This window comes from Macrobrachium nipponense, chromosome 5, assembly GCF_015104395.2.
Source record: "Macrobrachium nipponense isolate FS-2020 chromosome 5, ASM1510439v2, whole genome shotgun sequence".
Lineage (NCBI taxonomy): Eukaryota > Metazoa > Arthropoda > Malacostraca > Decapoda > Palaemonidae > Macrobrachium > Macrobrachium nipponense.
In genome coordinates this window covers 105,796,044-105,815,833 of record NC_061107.1, presented here as the reverse complement: position 1 = coordinate 105,815,833, position 19,790 = coordinate 105,796,044, and the positions used below count along the sequence as shown (strand labels likewise).

Here is a 19,790-nt window from a genome sequence, read left to right as displayed (position 1 = left end):
TCATCGGCTGGAATGAAAACTGACAAATTATGGAAGCATAATATACAGGAAAATCATAAATTTTTTTAACAAAAAGTGTTCGAAGAGTGTGTGCAATTCACCTGCTTTTCTAATACTTCTTTTACATTGTAATATATTAAACTCTTTATAGGTCTTCCTTCCCTATTTCCTCATGAGCACAAGTAGATTATTTCGATCCGTACTTTAATAAATTTTGTACTTTTATAATGCTCTCTTTGCCACCATATGGGCCTACACTTCAATTCCATGTCAGTGTGCATCTGATGTTACCAAGCTACCGATGGCTTATGCAACGTTTCGCTGTTAATATTTGGAAGATTCTCAGGGACCGTTTAGTGCAAAATAATATTAGAGTTGAACTTTTAATTTTAAGAGATTTTCATTACCTTCGTTCACGAAAATATGAAATTTCTGTCTTTTTTTTATTAGGTATATAGATCTGTTCATATTCAGCTACGGTGAAAGTTAAACATAATATGAAAATCGTAACCCCATTAAATAAGCGTAGTGTGATTATTAATGTTGTAAATATTAGTTTTCTTTGTCATCTATTATTTTTTACTCCCGTTTTCAGATTTTTGTTGCCATTGTAACCAGCTTGAGTGGTTAGGAAAGCTCAGCAACTTAGATATTCACGAAATGATGATTTCTTTTTACAACATATGAATTACTTAAGGTAAGTAAGGATATTATTTTTAACATTTGTTGTTTATGTATTTAGAATATATCCGGGAATGATAATTCCACTTTGGTAGAAGATTTCTGAAGAGATATGGCAACGATGTCACGGTTGTCAGTCCGATTCAGTTTGACTCCGACTACCTGTGCTGACACTGGAAAAGCGAGTCAGCCCCAGTCACTCTATTTGGGACTAACTGTCGTCGGACGTCGACATTATTATTCAATTTCGCTTTTCATGTTGCCTTGCTGTATGTAATGAAGCCGACGTGTATTGCATCCAAGTTTACTTATATTGTGAGTATAGTGTTTATTAAACTGTAGTTATTTTTCGGCTTGTAAACGTAGAAGCAAATATTCACCTGATATAAGTAGCCTGCCGTGAAGATCAATTGGAATGACTTTAGGTTAATTTTCTTTGGCGAAAATTATTTCAGATTGGTCCGGCTGGCTTCAGTGTTTTCAAAAAAAAGTAAATAATATTATTTGTATAGGGAACAAGATGTTAAAATTGAGGTATTATGCATTATAACCACTTTATTTTTCAATTGTAAAAGAAAATGGGTATGGTTTTATTGTTTCCTATCCATATTTATAAAAGTACAGGCTGTGGTATGTAACTGTATAGGTACTGCTATGGAGAAGTAATGATAGTAGTTTATATTTGACATCGTCTCCAAGGGTTGCGTGAGAGAGAGAGAGATAGAGAGAGAGAGAGAGAGAGAGAGAGAGAGAGAGAGAGAGAGAGATTGGTGGGAGAATAAATAGGAGTGGTTAAATGGCGGTCGGAGGCGTGTCTGTTGTGGCGCTCTGTTGTGAAGATCGGTGGCGGGAGTCTGTTACGAACTTAATTTACTTACGACAGTCAAGAACTTCACGTTAGAAGTAAGACGTCCGTGGAAGTCCTTAAGGTGGGCACCAGTCTTGTCCGTTGATGGCCAGTTGATGTTATTTGATAGAATTTGCTGTTGTAAAGTTGTTGTGCGCGTGTGTGTCTGGTTGTGGTGAGGTTGGTAGTGCGTTTCGGTGTCTGCGAGTGGTGGTGACTGGTGGGGCAGTGTTGGTGTTAGCGGGTTGTTGTGCTGGGGTAAGTCGTGTGGTTGTCGTGTTGTTTCGAGCTGTTGGTGTTGTTCTGCTCGGTGATTACTAGGTCGGGTTGTAAGTTGTTGTGGGGTAGTGGTTCTCGGTTGGTTAGTTTGTGGTGTGATTGTCGGCGGTGGTTGCCTCGGCTAGCCTATACCTATTCAGTGGACAGCACAGCCTAGGTATCCCTGAGTTTCTGGAACCAGAGGTGAGTACGTGTTTGTGTTTTGTATGTTCGGTATTTCGTTGAACCAATTGTCCTGCAGGTTAAAAGTAACGTAAAGGGGAAAGTGTGAGTATGGGAAATTGTTAGCTTGTATGATGAACGTAACTGGGGAGTTTGCTTACCTTTGATTCCGCCGCACTGCAGTACATTGTTAGTTAAAGAAATTGAAGCTTAGGCTAATCATTGGGAAAAGGGTAATTCTTGACATTAACTCCGCATGAACTGCAAGGAATGTTGATAATTCTAGGCAGTAGGTAGCACCACACACACTGCAAGGAAAGGTCTCATGAATACGAAAGCCGCAAGGGATTGAGGCGTTCAGTTTATTTTGGTGTGTTTAGCCTAGTACTAGCCCCTGTAGGTTGATTACAGTCGACCCCCAAAAAATAACAGTAAACTCTTAATGAGCAACCCAAATACAAAGGAAACCGTAATTTCCAAAGAAATACTCTTTGAGAAGTTAGGTATTACATATCTAGATATACCAAAACTTTCCTGCGAATATGATGGCCCCTAGTGATTTGGGTGTCAAATGTATTTTGCCGTGTTTAGTACTAGCCGCCGCAAGTTACAGTTGACGGTAATACGATGCAATAACTTTGCAGAGACTGCAAGGAACAGTCCTATGAACACGAAAGCCACTAGGAATTGGGGAGTCTAATGTATTTTAACGTGTTTAGTACTGGCCCCTGGGGGTTACAGTTGGTGTGACCGAGTCTTTCCTCTGGTGTTCTCAACACTCAACCGATCTCACTCCAGCAACAGTGATCCTGAAGGACTACAGACTGCAAAGGTTGTGGCTTTGGCCCACCCACTGTGGACCTAAAACATTTCAAGCCGTGGGATTTCCATGCCCTTCGTCCAACTTTGTGGGCAGAATACGAAGTCGGAATCTCCTCGAAATTAGATTAGATGGAAACTTGCAGAGCTTTCTATGAGCATCGTCCACAGCCATCTATCCACTCTTCGCTGAAAGTGTGATAAGTTAGCCATGATCGTGCATCTGGCACTGATATATCCCAATCATATCCACATGTCATTGAGGAGCCTCTCCATTCTCAGTTCCTTTTCCCATCAACGTAGTATCTGTATGAAACTGGGTTTTCCAGCTTACTTGTCATAAAATCAAAACTAAGGTCTCCAGTGAATATGGAAGCTGACTTGGCCAGCTGATGAAAAAGTTTCGGCAATCTTACTAAATCCCTTTGCTACTGAGTACCATAACCTTGAAAATTTACTGAATAGAAACAGGGAAATAACTACAACAAAAATCATTTTTTATGGAATTCTTTGTGTTAACAATAATACTGGTTATGTCAAGAGAGGTGTACTTACTGCCCTTCAGTACAATACTTGCAAAAATACACAATGGAATCGGTTTCCGATATTGTTTTGCTTTCTTTATACGAAGTGGAGGGGGTATTTTACTGACATTAAAAATACCCAAAAGGGTACGTGGAAAAAAAAAAATAAAATGGTTGAAAACCCCAGATTTAGAAAGTTACAAAGAAACATCTTAACCAAACTTAGGTTTTAGAGGGCTATTTTTTTTTTTTTTTTTTTTTTTTTTTTTCTTAGGGGCTTTTTTTGTTTTTACATTTATTTGAGCTATGTACAACTGAATGTTAACCAGAGAATTTAATGAACCAATAATTTTATTGGGGTCTATTGGATAGCCAGATTTAAAGTGCGGCAGCAAGCAAACGATTTGAGTGATATATATTTAGATAAAAAATTATTTCAATTAAAGTTTTAATTGTAGATTTTATTGAAATATTAATTTTAAAAGCAAAGTGCAAGGGGTTCCCAGAAAATTTCCCATACCTGCTATGTATGTGAGTGATTAATTTAGGAAATTTAGCATAAAGTTTATCAGCCAATTTTCATATTTATGGGCTTTTTGGTAAATACACTTTTCCAATGATTCATTAGCAGGTGAAATATAGCTTTTCTGATAATTTTGGTGGAAATCTGATAAATTGGAAAAATGGATATATATAATCTTAGCTTCCTAATGGTGTTGGTAACCTAGATGTTGTGATGCGAGTTTAGTAACCATAGATCAATCAATTAGATTTGAAAGATAATTTTTTTTATTATTTTGAGTTTTATTTTCTGTGCTGCCCTTCCAAGAGTTTAGGCAAGTTTGGGTTGTTCCCCCCTGCTTTTTATTGCCTTGTCCTTGGCACATCCTATCTCTCTCGTGGCTTAGAGTGACAGGGAACCGGGACATGTCAGAAAGCAATGCAGGTCTGTGCCCGTTATCCCATCGATCTGTTTGATCTGGTATAGTACTAGGTCTAAATTTCATGGTGTAAGGAATTTGTATTTGCGTAGGAATGAAATTCTTGGTATCATTATTTTCTATGGAGAAGCCTAAACTGTCTTTGGTTTTCCAGTTTGTGACTTTTTATGGCCAGAGCGATGTTGTGCCTTGCTGATTTGATACACCAGCAGCATACATAGTGCAAAATTTGTGCATGAGTCTTTTTCACTTGTAGGCCACACCTATCGTTTGCACACTTTGGTTTGTATGCCTATTGCATGCACGCCTATGGCTTGCACTCCTGTCACTTGCTTGCCCATGTCTTGTGCACTTATCACGTGTGTGTCTATGACTTGTGTGTCTATGACTTGTGCTCCTCACGTATGCACTCCCATGACTTGTGCTTCTATCGCGTGTGCATATATAGATATATAGTCCTACCACACTTTTTCATGTGCATAGGTTCCAGAACCAACAGCTGAAATAGAAAAACCATCTACAAACTCTTGTAACTGCTTATAACTGCCTATTTTAACAGTTAACTGCCTTATTTAATACGAAAAGACCAAATTAGTTCACGTACATTAAACCTGCATGCCTAGGGCTTGTATGCTAATGGCGTGCGTGCTTACGACTTGGAGCGCATTTAGTTTGTGATCGATCATACACCCGTGCACCAGTTGCCTGTACGTCTGTCACTAGTGTGATTTTCGCTTGCGCATCTACTGATTGTTCACCTATCGCTTGTTCACATCTCCTCGACTTCACGTGGCTATAGCAAGTCTCGGCATGTGCCATCACTTTTGACTGCCCCTTAAGTAATGGGTGGTACTTTTGACTTCCCCTTAAGTAATGGGTGGTTACTGTTAATAGTCTCAACAATTTTCTTTCGAGATAGATAGGCCTTCCTAAAGACTAGGCAACTACCTTTGCCTTATTTTGAGTTTAGTACAGTTTTGGGACAGGGACTTGCCAACAGTAGTACGTAGCTTTACCTACCCTGGCATCACTATGGCTTGACCACTTGGGTCCAGTTGAAATTGCATTAACAGAATTTAACCTTATGTGAAGGTTCTGTCTTGAGTGATATGGAAACTGGAATTTCCTAAGAGTTGAATGCAATGTTCTTTTCATTGGGTCTATGGTTAAGGACTTTTCTGCTTATTTCTGGTTAAGGACTTTTCTGCTAATTTCTATCATAAATGGATGTTAAGCCACTGGACATGTGAGCAGTGGCTACAACTTATGAATTTGAGAATTAATCCTTGGGTAAAATATTGAAGCCACTCGGTGGCAAAGTGATCTTGTACTTGCATTGGCTTACCTTCAAGGTGCAGAGATTAAATATGATTATTGCAGAGCATTAACTCCTCTGGTTTGTGCAGGAGGTATTATGTCCTAAATCAGTAGTTAAGCTTTCTTGATCTACTGCCTTTTAAATCTGGTTGTGGTTTTTGAATGCGTGTAGGTACTCCATGTTGAGTATTAGAAGTATTTTATATCTTTTTTTTACATATGTACTTGCTAGTTATCCATCTTTGGCTCTGCTGGGTTTTGGCACTGTAACCCTACCCCTCCATCTGCTGTAGAGGGCATCCTCCAGAGGCGCCTCAGCTATCTTCATGATAAGGATCTCGTGACTGAATGACCATTTATATATAGCCTATGGATTTAATTTAATTAGTAAAACACACTTTTGTTACTATTTTATTACTAAGTAGCCTTTAACCCTTAAACGCCGACTGGACGTATTTTACGTCGACATTTTTTGTCTCTCGGTGCCGACTGGACGTATTTTTACGTCGACATACAAAAGTTTTTTTAAAAATTCGCGGAAAAATACTTTTAGGCCTACCAGCCGAAAACTCTTGAATCACGCGCCTTGGGGGATGCTGGGAGTTCACGGATCAAGTGTTGTTTTGTTTACAATCGTTACGCAGGCGCGCAAGCGCGAATTTCTTTCTTGCCGCACTAAAAAGTATCTGTGACACATCTCTGAAATTATTTCGTCACTTTGACATAATTTTTGTACCATTTTAAATTAGCCGTTACATAGAGTATTATATATGAAAATGTGCGCATTTTTATGTAGAATACAACAAAAAAATACTCATGATTGTAGCTTTTATCAGTTTTAAGATATTTCCATATAAATAACGATAAGTGCCAAAATTTCAACCTTCGGTCAACTTTGACTCTACCGAAATGGTCGAAAAACGCAATTGTAAGCTAAAACTCTTATATTTTAGTAATATTCAATCATTTAACTTAATTTTGCAACTAATTGGAAGTCTCTAGCACAATATTTCGATTTATGGTGAATTTATGAAAAAACTTTTTCCTTACGTCCGCGCGGTAACTCTTCCGAAAATGCGATTGTGGTAATGTTTGCACCATTTTAAATTAGCCGTTACATAAAGTTTTATATATGAAAATGTGCGCAATTTCACCTGCACAATACAACTAAAAACAAACCCATGGTTGTAGCTTTTAGTCAATTTTGAAATATTTTCATATAAAACAAAAAATGATAAGTGACAAACTTTTCACCTTCGGTCAATTTTGACTCTACCGAAATGGTCGAAAAACGCAATTGTAAGCTAAAACGCCTATATTATAGTAATATTCAAGCATTTACCTTCATTTTGCAACAAATTGGAAGTCTCTAGCACAATATTTCGATTTATGGTGAATTTATGAAAAAATAACATTTTCTTTACGTCCGCGCGGTAACTCTTCCGAAAAAATCATACGTGCGATTGTGGTAATGTTTGGACCATTTTAAATTAGCCGTTACATAACGTTTTATATATGAAAATGTGCGCAATTTCATTTATAATACAACAATAAATAGTTGAAGGTTGTAGCTATTCTCATTTTCGAAATATTTCATATAAATCACGATAAATAGAAAAAAAACCACGTTCGGTCAAATTTGACTCTACCGAAATGGTCGAAAAACGCAATTGTAAGATAAAACTCTTACAGTCTAGTAATATTCAGTCATTTATCTTCATCGTTAAACAAATTCGAAGTCTCTAGCACAATATTTAAATTTATGGTGAATTTTTAAAAAAAACTTTCCTTCCCTCCGCGCGCCGATTCTCCGCCACAAATCTCCGAAATGCGTAAGTCCCATTCTCGGAATATTTGCTCCGTTTCATATTAGGCATTTCATAGAGTTTTATATATGAAAATGTGCGCAATTTCATGTAGAATAAAACGAAAAATATTTGAAAGTTGTAGCTTTTCTTATTTCAGAAATAATTGCATATAAAAAAATATATATATAAAAAATTCGACATTCGGTCAACTTTAGCTCGTCAGATATGGTCGAAAACTGCATTTGTAAGCTAAAATTCTTACAGTATAGTAATATTCAATCATTTGTCTTCATTCTGAAACATATTGGAAGTCTCTAGGACAATATTTAGATTATGGTGAATTTTTGAAAAAAAAAAAAAAAATACATAATGTGTACGTAAGCGCGTTACGAATTCATGCATTATTTTGTGATAATATTTTCTCTGTGTTGCTTTTATCGTTTTACAATGTGTTATATATCAAAATGATCGCAATTTAGTGCACATTACAACGAAAAAAAAAAGTAACTTGTTACCTTCAACCGTTTTGCGCACAGCGCGATTTGAATACAATTATATATGAAATTTCGTTTTTGCGCTATCATATATCGCATTATTTATATATGATAATGATAGTTTTTTTCATTTCTGATGGTTGCATACTAAACTTCAAGCAATGACAAAAAAAGGAGCCAAAAATGAACTCTTAATCTTGAAAACTAAGCGCGCTGTTGATTTTTTGAAAAAAATATTTTATTTTTCCGCTTACGCGCTCACTCTCAAACCCCTCCGGCATACGGGAGTCTTTTTTTTATTTACCGCTCCCGGCGTTTAAGGGTAAGGGTTGGGGTTTGCTAATTTTCACTTTGCCCACCTCCTGTTTCAAATGTTTGAATCAGCTATATGATGGAGAGGTGAGGCTCATTTAAAAAATATAAGTCATTTAAGATATATTTTTTTTAATACTTACCTATCCATTATTTAATTGCCCACTTTATCTCCCCACATTCAAAGTGGGCAATATATAGACCGAAGGCTACAGGTCCCCCGCCCCTGTGGGGCCTGGGTTGTGAGAAGTAGTTGGATAGAAGGATATTCATTGGAAACCAAGTGTTCTCAATTTCTTTTAATCTGTCCATCTCCTACTGGCGTGGAGATAAAAGCTGTAATGGAGAGGTAGTAAGTATATAAAAATTGAATCTTTATTTATTTGTGTTACCCATATGTTAAATAACAAGTAAGGATTTAGGATAACGTGAATTAATTTATCAAGACTTATATCACTCATTGGTAATATTAAAGTTAAGGAAACTGTGAATAAGCTTCTTCAGTCTTACTGTAATTACATTGATGCTCTTGTCTTCTAATAACATTTCTGGTGAACTGTATTAGGACCCTCAAGAATTTTAAAACTTCTGAATGTACAGAGTATTGAAGACCATCATAAATGTATGCAACTTTCTCATAATCATCATTGTTTTCAGACTTGACTGGAGGGAAACTATTTGTCATCAAATGGAGATGAACTGACATAAACTGGTATAGCAAAATCATCTGATGGGGAGAAGGCTCTTAAGAAAACAGGACATAACTACTTCATCACAATGTAAATTGCATTGCTTGTAACATGACAAAATAGTGAAGGCCAGCACCTGGAATGCTAGGATGGTGTAACTTATTTTTACTAAAGCAACAATTCCAGATGGCTCATGCATGTCATCCACTGTCTTTTTTTTTTATGGTAAGTGAATAATTGGTATGATTATATATATATATATAGCTCAGTTCAACCAACTGCTGCTTTTTCATGGTGGGAGGGTAGTTGCTTCTTATTCTGTTGATTTATGACTCAGGTGTTGGGATATATAGTACCAGTGTATAAGTGGTCACAGTGTCTTTTGAAGAGTTTGTTTTCTGTAAAGAGAGGTTAACGTATGGTGTCTATCTTGCCACCCTATATTGGAGAGAGAGAACTACTTTGTAATCTAAGATTGTCTGTACAAACAGTATAGGGGTAGCATTATGGAAGGACTAGTCCTGCGCAGGGTATTTTGGTTTTGCATATAATCTCAGTTTTGCCTCTAATTGCAGCGTTTATCACTCCTCATCACTTCTAAAGGGGTTGTCAGTCCTTATGGTTTTTTTTTTTTTTTTGTTTTTTTTTTTTTCCTTTTTTTTTTTTTTGTCAAATTAACACACAACCTCATCCTGAGTTATTGCATCGCTGGAGGTAATTATTCATTGTTTATTCTGGTGAATGTTCTCAGTCACTGGGATAAGTAATAGCAATGGAAGGGACTCAACATGCAGATGTTGGGTATATGCAGTGGACTGTGAGCAACCCTTTGTTATGGACCTGTTTTAGACTAAAGGGTGTCATGTTTTTGCCAGTTTTTTTGTTCACCAGTGTAAGGTCCTCTAGCTTGGGCTGGGACACCAAGCTGTTCCCTAATTAGGTCTAGACTGTAATGGCTTCCTTACTGTTGATAGGTTTTAAAGAAAGTCATCAGTGTATTTGGGCAACTTTGTAAGTTGTCTCTTGGTGTTGATTACCCCAGGAAACCAAGGAAGGCTGGATTTCCAGTTTCTTTCGGCGGTGAACAGAAAATACTGAGAGATGACAGTTTCATTACAATCCCACAAGCTACCAGTGATAGTTCTGGTGAGCACAAGGTTGGATCTCACAGCAATGTCATTATCAGTGCCAGTGCTGGGAGAGAATCTACTAATTGATTCTGCCAACACCAGTGGTCATGGTGTAAGTCATAGCCTCACATGAAAAGGGTTTTTCCAGCCCTGATAGCTTTATAAACATGGTTAGGTTTCTGTTGTTTCTCAAGCATGAAGAGACTTGTTGGTAGCTACCTTTTATATTAAAGGGCCATGTTGGTTTTGGGTATAGGCTTGTCTGAGGACAAGACATTTGAGATGTTTTTCAGGGTGTTAAAGTGAAGTTTGCCAGGTTTCTGCTACGTACTTTACCTTGGAATCTGTATGAGGTTCTTCAGTTCATTATTTTATTGATCTTTGAGCTGTTTAGAACTTAGCTCCTTGTAAAGAAGTTTTTATGGAAACTTCACAGTAGCCTGAGACACAGCTAAAGATTGAGAGAGCCATATCATAGTCAAATAAGACATGCTTTGCTAAAGACAAGGCAATTAATTATCTTTGCCATATTTTGAGCGAAGTGCAGTTTTGGGCTAGGCCCTTGCCTACAACAGTATCTTTACCTTGCTTGAAGGCTCTAGGGTTGAGAAACTTAACCTCTTGGGGGTCCTGTATTGTATGTAAGAATTGTTGGAATTTCACTAAAAGGATTAAACCTGATGCAAAGGTTCTTAGTGCAATGGAAACCGGAGCTCCTGAAGAGGAATATAATGTCCTTTTCATTAGGTCTTTGGTTAAGAACTTCTTCCATGCTAATTTTTATCTTTAAATGTAAGGTACCCCACTGGACATGTGACCCATGGCTACAACTTTTAAATTGGAAAACTTATCCTTGGATATGATATTGAAGTCACTCGGTGGCATGGTAATTTTGAATTTGCTTTGGGTTATCTTCATGGTGTGGAGATTAAATAATGATTATTGCAGAGCATTAAATCCCCTGGTATGTGCAATTGATATTATGTCCTGAATCAATAGGTAGCCTTTTTTGGTAAACTGCTTTTTAACCTGGTTGTGGTTTTTTGGGAAGCTGGAAGTAATCAGAGTTGATTATTAGAAATATGTATAGCTTTTTGTGCTCAAGTACATGTTAATAACCTCAATAACCCCCCCATTCCTGCACCCTCCAGAGAGACCCCAGCTAGCTTCATGATAAGGATCTCATAACTGAGTGACAATCCTCCTAAAGTGGCATTAATAACCTGTGAATTAAATTCATTGGTTAAAACAACCACTTGTTTTGTACTAAATATTTGGTTACTGAGGAGCCTTTAACCCTTACAGAACGTGCTGAATATATATGAGTTACCCCGTCCATTGCTCAAAACCTGTTATATAGATATTCATGTGATCATGCCCATCCATTAAGGGTTGAAGGGTTGGTTGATTTCCACTTTGCCCACCACCTTTATCAAATGTGGGAACCTGCTAGATAATGGCGAGGTAAGGTTCATTTAAAGAATATAAATATATACTTTAAAATTTATTTGTTTTAAATACTTGCCTTCTTCCATGATATACAAAATTGCCCTCCCTACCTTCCCACATTTTAAGTGGACAGAGGTAGACCTGATCAGCTACAAGTGTTGTACCTATCAGTCCCGCCCCGGAGGTAGTTTTTTGGGGCAAAGTAGGTGGATAGAAGAACGGATATTCATAGAAAACGGTGTTCTCATTTCTTGGTTTCAATCTGTCGAACAACTGCTGGTGTGTAAGTAAAAGCTATATAATGAAGAGGCAAGTATTTATAAAATTTAAGTTTGTTCTGACATGTAATACAAACCCTCAGTCCTTTACGTATGGAATATTACTTACAGCGTAGCTGGACCAATCATAAGCTTTCGAACAAGGTAGTTCGGTAGTTAACTGCTTGTCCGATAGTCAGGAGTCCCGCCCGACTGGAAGGTAAACATTCACTTTGCTTTCGGCCGCCGACGGAGTAAGATGTGTGTTCACCGCTCTGCCTGCCATTGTTGTTTGCTTTCACCTTCGCTTGACGAAGTCTTTGTGTGTATGGTTATCTTTGGTAGTACTTGGAGGTGTGGCTGTAAGTACTTACTATTGTTGCTTTTTTCATTATTATTGTGATTGTCTTGTGCTGAAATCAGCAGCCACGGGACAGAGAACCCCCTGCCCCCCCGTCAGCCACAGATTGTGCCTGGCGTGGAGGGCCGTTGGTGCTGGGCCTTTAGGTCCCTCGAGGACGTTGACCCTCATGATCTGTGTACTTGGTGTCGAGGGCGAGAGTGCTCTCGCGCCAACACTTGTGTTATTTGTATGTCTTGGTCGGAGGAGCAGTGGGAGCGCTACGAGGGGAGGAGGAAAGTGCGTAAGCTGGCCAAGGTGTCGGAGGAGGGCTCTCCAGCAACACCATTGGTTACGGAGACGTCTTCTTCGTTCCTTCCTCCGTGTCAGCTCCCGTGTATGGCTCCTTCCCCTTCGGGGGACGTGTCGTGTTCCGCTTCTTCACTCGACCAGGCGAGTGTAAAAGAGGGGGAGTGGCACCCCGACGTGCAGTTGTACTCGGGGTCTTCCATTCGCTCAAGGTGGGAACTCTCTCTCCCCCCCCCCCCCCCCCCCCCACCCCCCCCCCCCCCCCAACCCAACCCAACCCTTGCCTCCTCAGGTATGTGCCGCTGTGGGTGGCAATCTCGAGCAGGTCTGGTACTCGCTGGGACTCCCAGGCACGCCGAGTATTGAGGGGCTGTTGTGTCACCTGGCTGCACAGGGTGCTGGTCCAGTGACGCATGACCCGGTGACGTCAACGACAACAACAGTGTTGATACCTGGGTATGCTGCTCCTCCCCACCTAGTTTACACCCAGCACGTGGCGATGGTGACCCCTACGGCTGCGGTCCAGGCCCCGCTGCCCTGTGTGCTGAGGAAGGAAACGACCCCACCGCCTGATTTTGCTGCCCTCGCCCTAGCCCCTGATTTTCGGTGCCCCAAGAGTTCCCCGCTCGACCTGCCACCAGTTGCAGTTGTCGCTGCCCCGTTTTCAGTTCCTGCCGTCTTCGCTACAGCCCGTGGTGTTGCTGCTCCCTCCGCAGGTCCCTCCAGACAGGTGTAGCTGGGCCATGTTGCTTCGGCAACTGCCCCAGCTCCGTCCTGGATGGAGGACCTGACTGGGGTCCTGAGGAAGCCGACGAAGAAGAGGAGGAAGGTGGTGTTGTCTTCGTGGTCCTCTGCAGCCGCCTCTTCCTCTTCGACTTCCGAGGCCCCACGGCCGAGGAAGAAGAAGGTAGCCTCCTCTCCCCCCTAAGAAGTCTCGCTCAGAGACCTCTACGGGTCTGTCCTGGGGTGGGACAGTTGGGGCTTCCGCTGGTCCTCCTGTTCCCTCGGGAACAGGACCCATCTCTCCTTCCGTAAGGAAGAAGACGGGAACCAAAGGGGTACTGGCTACCACTGGTACCTCGCCTCCTGGTGCCAGAGGCTCTTCCTCGGCATCGGGAACCGTCTCGGCATCAGGAATCGTCCCGGCCGTTAGTTCGCGAGCAGTACAGAGTGTACGGTCACCCGCGGGTGACTGTGCAGCCAGGGTCCAGACTGCTGAGCCTGCTCACCAGCAGAACCCAGGCATGGAGCAGAAGACTGGTGGTAGTCGCTCAGGCGACTGCCGCCAGACCAGCAATAGCTCTCGTGGCTATCCCCCGGTCCCCAGAGTTGACGCGACGGTCCCACCGGATCGTATGCGGGCTGAGGTGAGGAAGAGGTACCCCCCAGTCTGGGCTGGGCCAGGTACCGTGACGCGTCGTGAGGACAGTGCACGCTCCCACTGCGCCACTGGGCTCTACCGGTCTCCCAACCGTCGCTCCCACCGGGCCCGGACGGATAGGTTGACAGGTAGCAGTTCTCCTGATGCTCGGGACTGTCGCTACCGTTCTCGGTCCACCGGCTCTCCTCAGGGTGACTGCGGGACTAGACCTGCAGCTCAATCATCACCGTGGGTTGGCGATTGCCTGCACCCTCCCCAGCACACCGGCTCTGCTGGTAACCGGGGGGGGGGGGGGGGTGGGGGGGGGGGGGGGGGGGGGGGGGGGGGGGGGGGGGGGGGGGAGCGTCAGGTCTGCCTCTCCTATCCCTTCAACCTCCTCGGGCTACACCGGGAGGAGCGACCGTGAGGAGTGCACTTCACACAGTCCCACCACGAGGGCCTACAAACCTGGCATGGTCTTGGGACCGACCAGATCGTACGCCCAAGTGGTTGGAGGAGACCAAGAGGGGTCTGCCGTGGTTCCTCCTGTGGAAGGAGGAGAATCTTGGGAAGTGTTCTCCCTGGATGGACTGGACGGCCCATCTCCTCAGGACTGGATCACTCACGAGATCCAGAGGTCGTTTGCGGAGGTCATTGCGCTGATTCGTCAGCACAACGTCCTCGGGGAAGGAATGGTGCCTGCTCCCTTTGAGTCTCCATCAAGGCTGGAGTCATTCTGGGGGCCTAAGAGGGATTCTAGGACGACGGTGGGTCTGCCCCGATCAGCCTTGGCCGATGGTGTGTTGGGCCAGGTAAACTCTCGTCTCCGGACAGGAGTGATCGCTTAGGTCTGGCAGGCCAACCAAGCTGCTTCCCCTCCTCTACCACGACAGAGGCGGTTCTACGTGCTATCGAAGGACCCGCTACCTCCCAAACAGGTTAACTGGAGCCAGCTAGGCTAACTCCGGGGATGTCTCTTCAACACCTGCTGGCCGGGTTCTCGCAGCAAGAGGCACTGGCTTTGGAAGCGACTGCCATGGCAGCATTCCAAGCAGTCTCCTGGCTGGACCTGTGGTCCCTCACAGTGTCCAGGGTCGCTGCCTCCTCGGGAAACATCACTCCCGAAGGAGACCCAGCTTTCGGGAGATTTTGTCAGTTTGGAGGAAGGTCTATCTCCTACCTGGCCCACCAGATGGCCAACCTGGTTCTGAGACGTCGTGACGTAGTCCTCGCTCGAGTGACCAGGTCAGCAGGGCGTAAGGCGGCTTTGGGTCTGAGGAACGGACTGGTGTTGGATTTCTCCTCACTCTTCCCTAGAGAGATGGTGGACGCTGCAATGGAACGGCAGCGCACTGAGGACAGTCTTGAAGGCGGTTGGGCAGCCTCGAGCCACTGCGGCCCAGCCTCGGAGCTTGGCTAGCACTTCCTCTGCAACCAAGACGACTTACTCGTCGAGGCCGAGAGGAAAGACCCAGCCTTCAACTTCTGCTGTGAGGAGTGATCGTCAGCCCTCCTCCCAGTCCTCCTTTTCCCGAGGAGGATCCGGGAAGAAGTCAAAGAAGGGGAAACGCTAGGGATGGCATTCCCCCTCACCTGCTGCCGGAAGTTGGGGGAGAGGGGGGGGGTGCCTGGCGAGCCATTGGGCAACTTGGCAGTGCTACAGAGCCAAGACCTGGATAGTGGATGTCCTTCGGGAGGGATATCTACCACCCTTCGAGTCTCGGCCACCCCTCACCTCCAACCCTGTCCATCTGCAGACGTACGTTCCCGGTTCAGCCAGGGATGTAGCACTTAGGCAAGAGGTAGATGTCATGCCGAGCAAACGAGCTGTGGAGATCATACGGGATCAGTCGCTGTGCTTCTACAGCCGACTTTTCCTGGTGGAGAAGTCATCGGGGGCTGGCGACCGGTGATAGATCTCTCTCCCTTGAACTGATTCGTTCACCAGACTCGGTTCACGATGGAAACGGCACGCTTCGTGCTCGATTCCGTCAGGGAGAACTTCTTCATGCTTTCTGTGGACCTGAAGGATGTATACTTCCAGATACCCATCCACCAGTCCTCCGGGAAGTACCTCCACTTCATATTCGACGGGACCGTGTACCAATTCAGGGCACTTTGCTCCGGTCTCTCAACTGCCCCACAGGTGTTCACGCGAGAGTTCACGCTGGTGTTTGCTTGGGCCCATTTGGTAGGGATGAGTCTTCTGAGGTATCTCAACAATTGGTTAGTCCTGGCGAGCTCCTGCTTGCAGTTGCTACAGGACAGGGATCGACTCCTCGAATTCTGCCATGATCTCGGGATCATGGTGAACTTCGAGAAGTCAGATCTCGAGCTGAAGCAGAGGATGAAGTACCTGGGCCTGCTGATCGATACTGTAGCAGGGCAAGTCTTGTGAGGCATTTAATACTTGGCATTTGGGTTATCCTACATCTCTCCTGCTGTTATTGACTGGGTACTTTCTTGCGTAGTTATCCTCTCTCTCTCTCTCTCTCTCTCTCTCTCTCTCTCTCTCTCTCTCTCTCTCTCTCTCTCTCTCTCTCTCTCTCTCTCTCTCTCTCTCCTTCCTTTTGTAAAAAAATAAAATCCTCCACCAATGGGTTGACAAACCTAAGAGGAAACAGCATGCTAGACACCATCCTATCAACAGAAGATAACCTATTGTCTTATCTTTTAGTAGGTGCAAATCAAGGCAAGAGAGGCCATAAAATAATTACATTTCATATCAATATTCAGCATAATTTTTGAAAAGGATACTAAAGAAATTAAAATACTATCAAGGAGACCTAAAAAAACTAGAGTACTATGTTAAAAATCTAGAGTATGACAAGAACTCAGTCGTAGATAAGTAGTACTGGGAAGCCTTTCTAGAAAAATGCATACCATTAAAGCAAATACTAACAATGGCAACCCTCAGCCTAAGTGGTTCAATAGAAATTAATAAAAAATGAGAGACATTGCACAAATCAATGAACCCACAGCCAACACCAGGAGAAGCAAGCAGGCATAAAAAAAACTGTAGAATATGTAGTAGGAAACCAATAAAAAATAGCATAGGTCCTCCTAAGATGCAATAGAGGAAATCTGGTGCACTCACTTGGAAAAGGCAGTTACTGAATGAGTTTTTACTAGTGTTTTCACAATTCAAGACACTATCTCAATCCTTAAACCAGTTATTAAATATGAAGGGGCAAAACTGTTGGACAAGATATTTACAGAAGTGGAGAAAAAAATAGAAAAACTAAGTTCAAATCTGGCCTGGATGGGATTTATCCAAGAGAATATAGTCAAGAGGAGATAGTTCCTCTCCTATATAAAATCTACAGAAAAACTAAAAAACAAAGAAACTCGCCAAAAGACTGAAATGTAATGTGCCCCCATTTTACAAAAAAGGTCCAAGAGAAGAGCCAGGAAATTATCGACCAACCTGTCTTAATGTCGGTCCCTTGTAGGATTTTGGAGTCCGCAGTTGCAGATTAAATTGTGAATCACATTGATAGAAACAGCCAACTTGTTAAACAGTCAACACTGTTTCATACAAAACAGATCCTTCCTATCGAACCTCTTGGAGTTTTTTCATAACATGCTTGGTATTTAAGACAGTAGTAGAGCAAAGTTCCACACAAATTAATAATAAAAGTTAGAGCTTTAGGAATTGTAGGAAAAATAGCCTTGGCCCACTCTTGTTTTTTCATTTACATTAATGACATTGATGTTGGCTTAACTAGCAGAATAGCCAAATTTGCAGATGGCATCAAACTAGGTGTAAATGCAGGAAACCCAGATACAGTGCAAAGTTTAAGAAATGATCAGGAAAATAAGTGGTCAAAAAGATGGCAAATTCCTTTTAACCTGGATAAATGAAGGAAAAAACAACCCTCATGCCAACTACTAATGCTGATTTGGATATTGTTCACTCTTAATTGAGCATATCTACTCCCAAGTCCTCATACGTTTTTTCTTCTTTGTGTTGTAATTTCTGTGGTTGCCTTCTGATGTCTTATTGCTAGCAAATTTCAAGCTGTTTCTGAAAGAGTAATTAACGCTTCCTTTATGGTTATACACTGCTGGTGGTACTTGGGATAGAAGAGGTATTTGTGGTACTGCAAAGTTTTAGATTCATAGAGGCTGTGCTTTATCTCTCTCACTCCCTCTCTCTCAGCTCTACCTAATTATGCTGTTTCTCTCTATGCAATTTCTCTCGAAGTTAGACTTTGAGTGACTCAATTTCTCTTTATTGATATGCAGTATTGCTTTAGTAGTTGATTAAAATGTTGTAGTATTGCTTTAGTAATGCTTTATCTCTGTATTTTACAGATTGATAGTGATTATACGAGAGAGAGGAACTCTGGTGATATCAAGAGAATGAGGAGATCCAAGAGGATCGCGAGAGAGAGGGGAACTCGGGTGATATCAAGAGAACGAGGAGAAGAAAGAGGCTCGCGAGAGAGAGAAGAACTTGGATGATATTAAGAGAACAAGAAGAGGCAGGAGGATCATGAGAGAGGGGAATTCTGGTGATATCAAGAGAACAAGAAGAGGCATGAGGATCGCGAGAGAGAGGAACTCTGGTGATATCAAGAGAATGAGGAGAAGCAAGAGGATCAGAGAGAGAGAGAGAGAGAGGAACTGTGTGTGTGAGAGAGAGAGAGAGAGAGAGAGAGGAACTCTGTGAGAGATTGTAGAGAGAGAGAGAGAGAGAGGATGAGAGAGAGGAGAGGAACTGTAGAGAGAGAGAGAGAGAGAGAGAGAGAGAGAGAGAGAACTGTGTGTGAGAGAGAGGAGAGAGAGAGAGAGAGAGGAGACTGTGAGAGGATGTAGAGAGAGAGAGAGAGAGAGGAACTGTGTGAGAGAGAGAGAGAGAGGAACTCTGGTGAAAGAGGATTGTAAGAGAGAGAGAGGAACTCTGGTGATATCAAGAGAACGAGGAGAAGCAAGAGGATCGTGAGAGAGAGAGAGAGAGAGAGAGACCTTACCTTACAGACCTTACATCTTGTTCGGGTTGCCCCAGGTCCCTCAGTGAGAGGCACCTCTAATGTCTACCAGAGAGTTGCTAGTACATCTTCCGGTATATTTTGCATCTTCCAATCTTGGATGGTCTGGGATGCAGTTTAGATATTGTCTCGCTTATTCTTAAACACATCTACGCTCACTCCTGATATATTCCTCAGATGAGCTGGCAACGCATTGAATAGACGCTGCATTATCGATGCTGGTGCGTAATGGATTAATGTCCTGTGTGCTTTCCTTATTTTTCCTGGTATAGTTTTGGGCATTATTAATCTACCTCTGCTTGCTCTTTCTGATATTTTTAGTTCCATGATATTTTCTGCTATTCCTTCTATCTGTTTCCATGCCTGAATTTATCAATGTAGCGTTCTCTTCTCCTTTCTAGACTATTAATTTTAAGGATTGTAGTCTTTCCCGTATGTCAAGGTCTTTAACTTCTTCTATTGTAGCTGTAAAGGCCTTGTACATCTCTATTGTGCAATATTCCTGTTTGATTAGGGTGGGGTACCAGACATATTGCAATATCAAGTGATACGAACATATGTTTTATAAAGCCATAATCATGTGTTTCAGCTTTTCTTGTTTTGAAGTGCCGTAACAACATTCTTCCCATTTTTTGCTTTACATTTTGCCAACAGAATTGCTATTTGATCATTGCATAACATGTTCCTATCATCATCACCAAGGTCTTTAACTGCTTCCTTATTTGTGATTGTCTCATTATTAGGTCCCCTATATGCCAATAGCTTTCTTTCTCTGTCTCCATAATTTATTGATTCAAATTTATCAGAGTTAAATACCATCCTATTTACCTCTGCCCATCATATACTTTGTTAAGGTCTCTTTGCAGAGCGTTCCTATCTTTCATCACAAGTAATTTCTCTACTTATTCTTGTGTCATCTGCGAAACTACTCACTACCGAATCCTTAACATTACTGTCTATGTCTTCAATCATAATAACAAACAGTATTGCAGCTAACAACCGTACCTTGCGGACACCGGATATTACCTTGGCTTCATCCGATTTCTCGTCGTTTGCAATAAACTATCTGTTTTCTGTT

At 42.3% G+C, this 19,790-nt stretch overlaps 1 long non-coding RNA gene across 1 annotated transcript; it reads left to right on the top strand.

The window, feature by feature from the left end:
• The first annotated feature begins 1,520 nt into the window (after window positions 1-1,520).
• On the top strand, window positions 1,521-18,358 carry LOC135215135 (uncharacterized). The gene is made up of 3 exons (XR_010314596.1): window positions 1,521-1,610; window positions 8,842-9,098; window positions 18,036-18,358. It is a non-coding gene; the product is annotated as an uncharacterized LOC135215135 (long non-coding RNA).
• The last annotated feature ends 1,432 nt before the right edge of the window (window positions 18,359-19,790 follow it).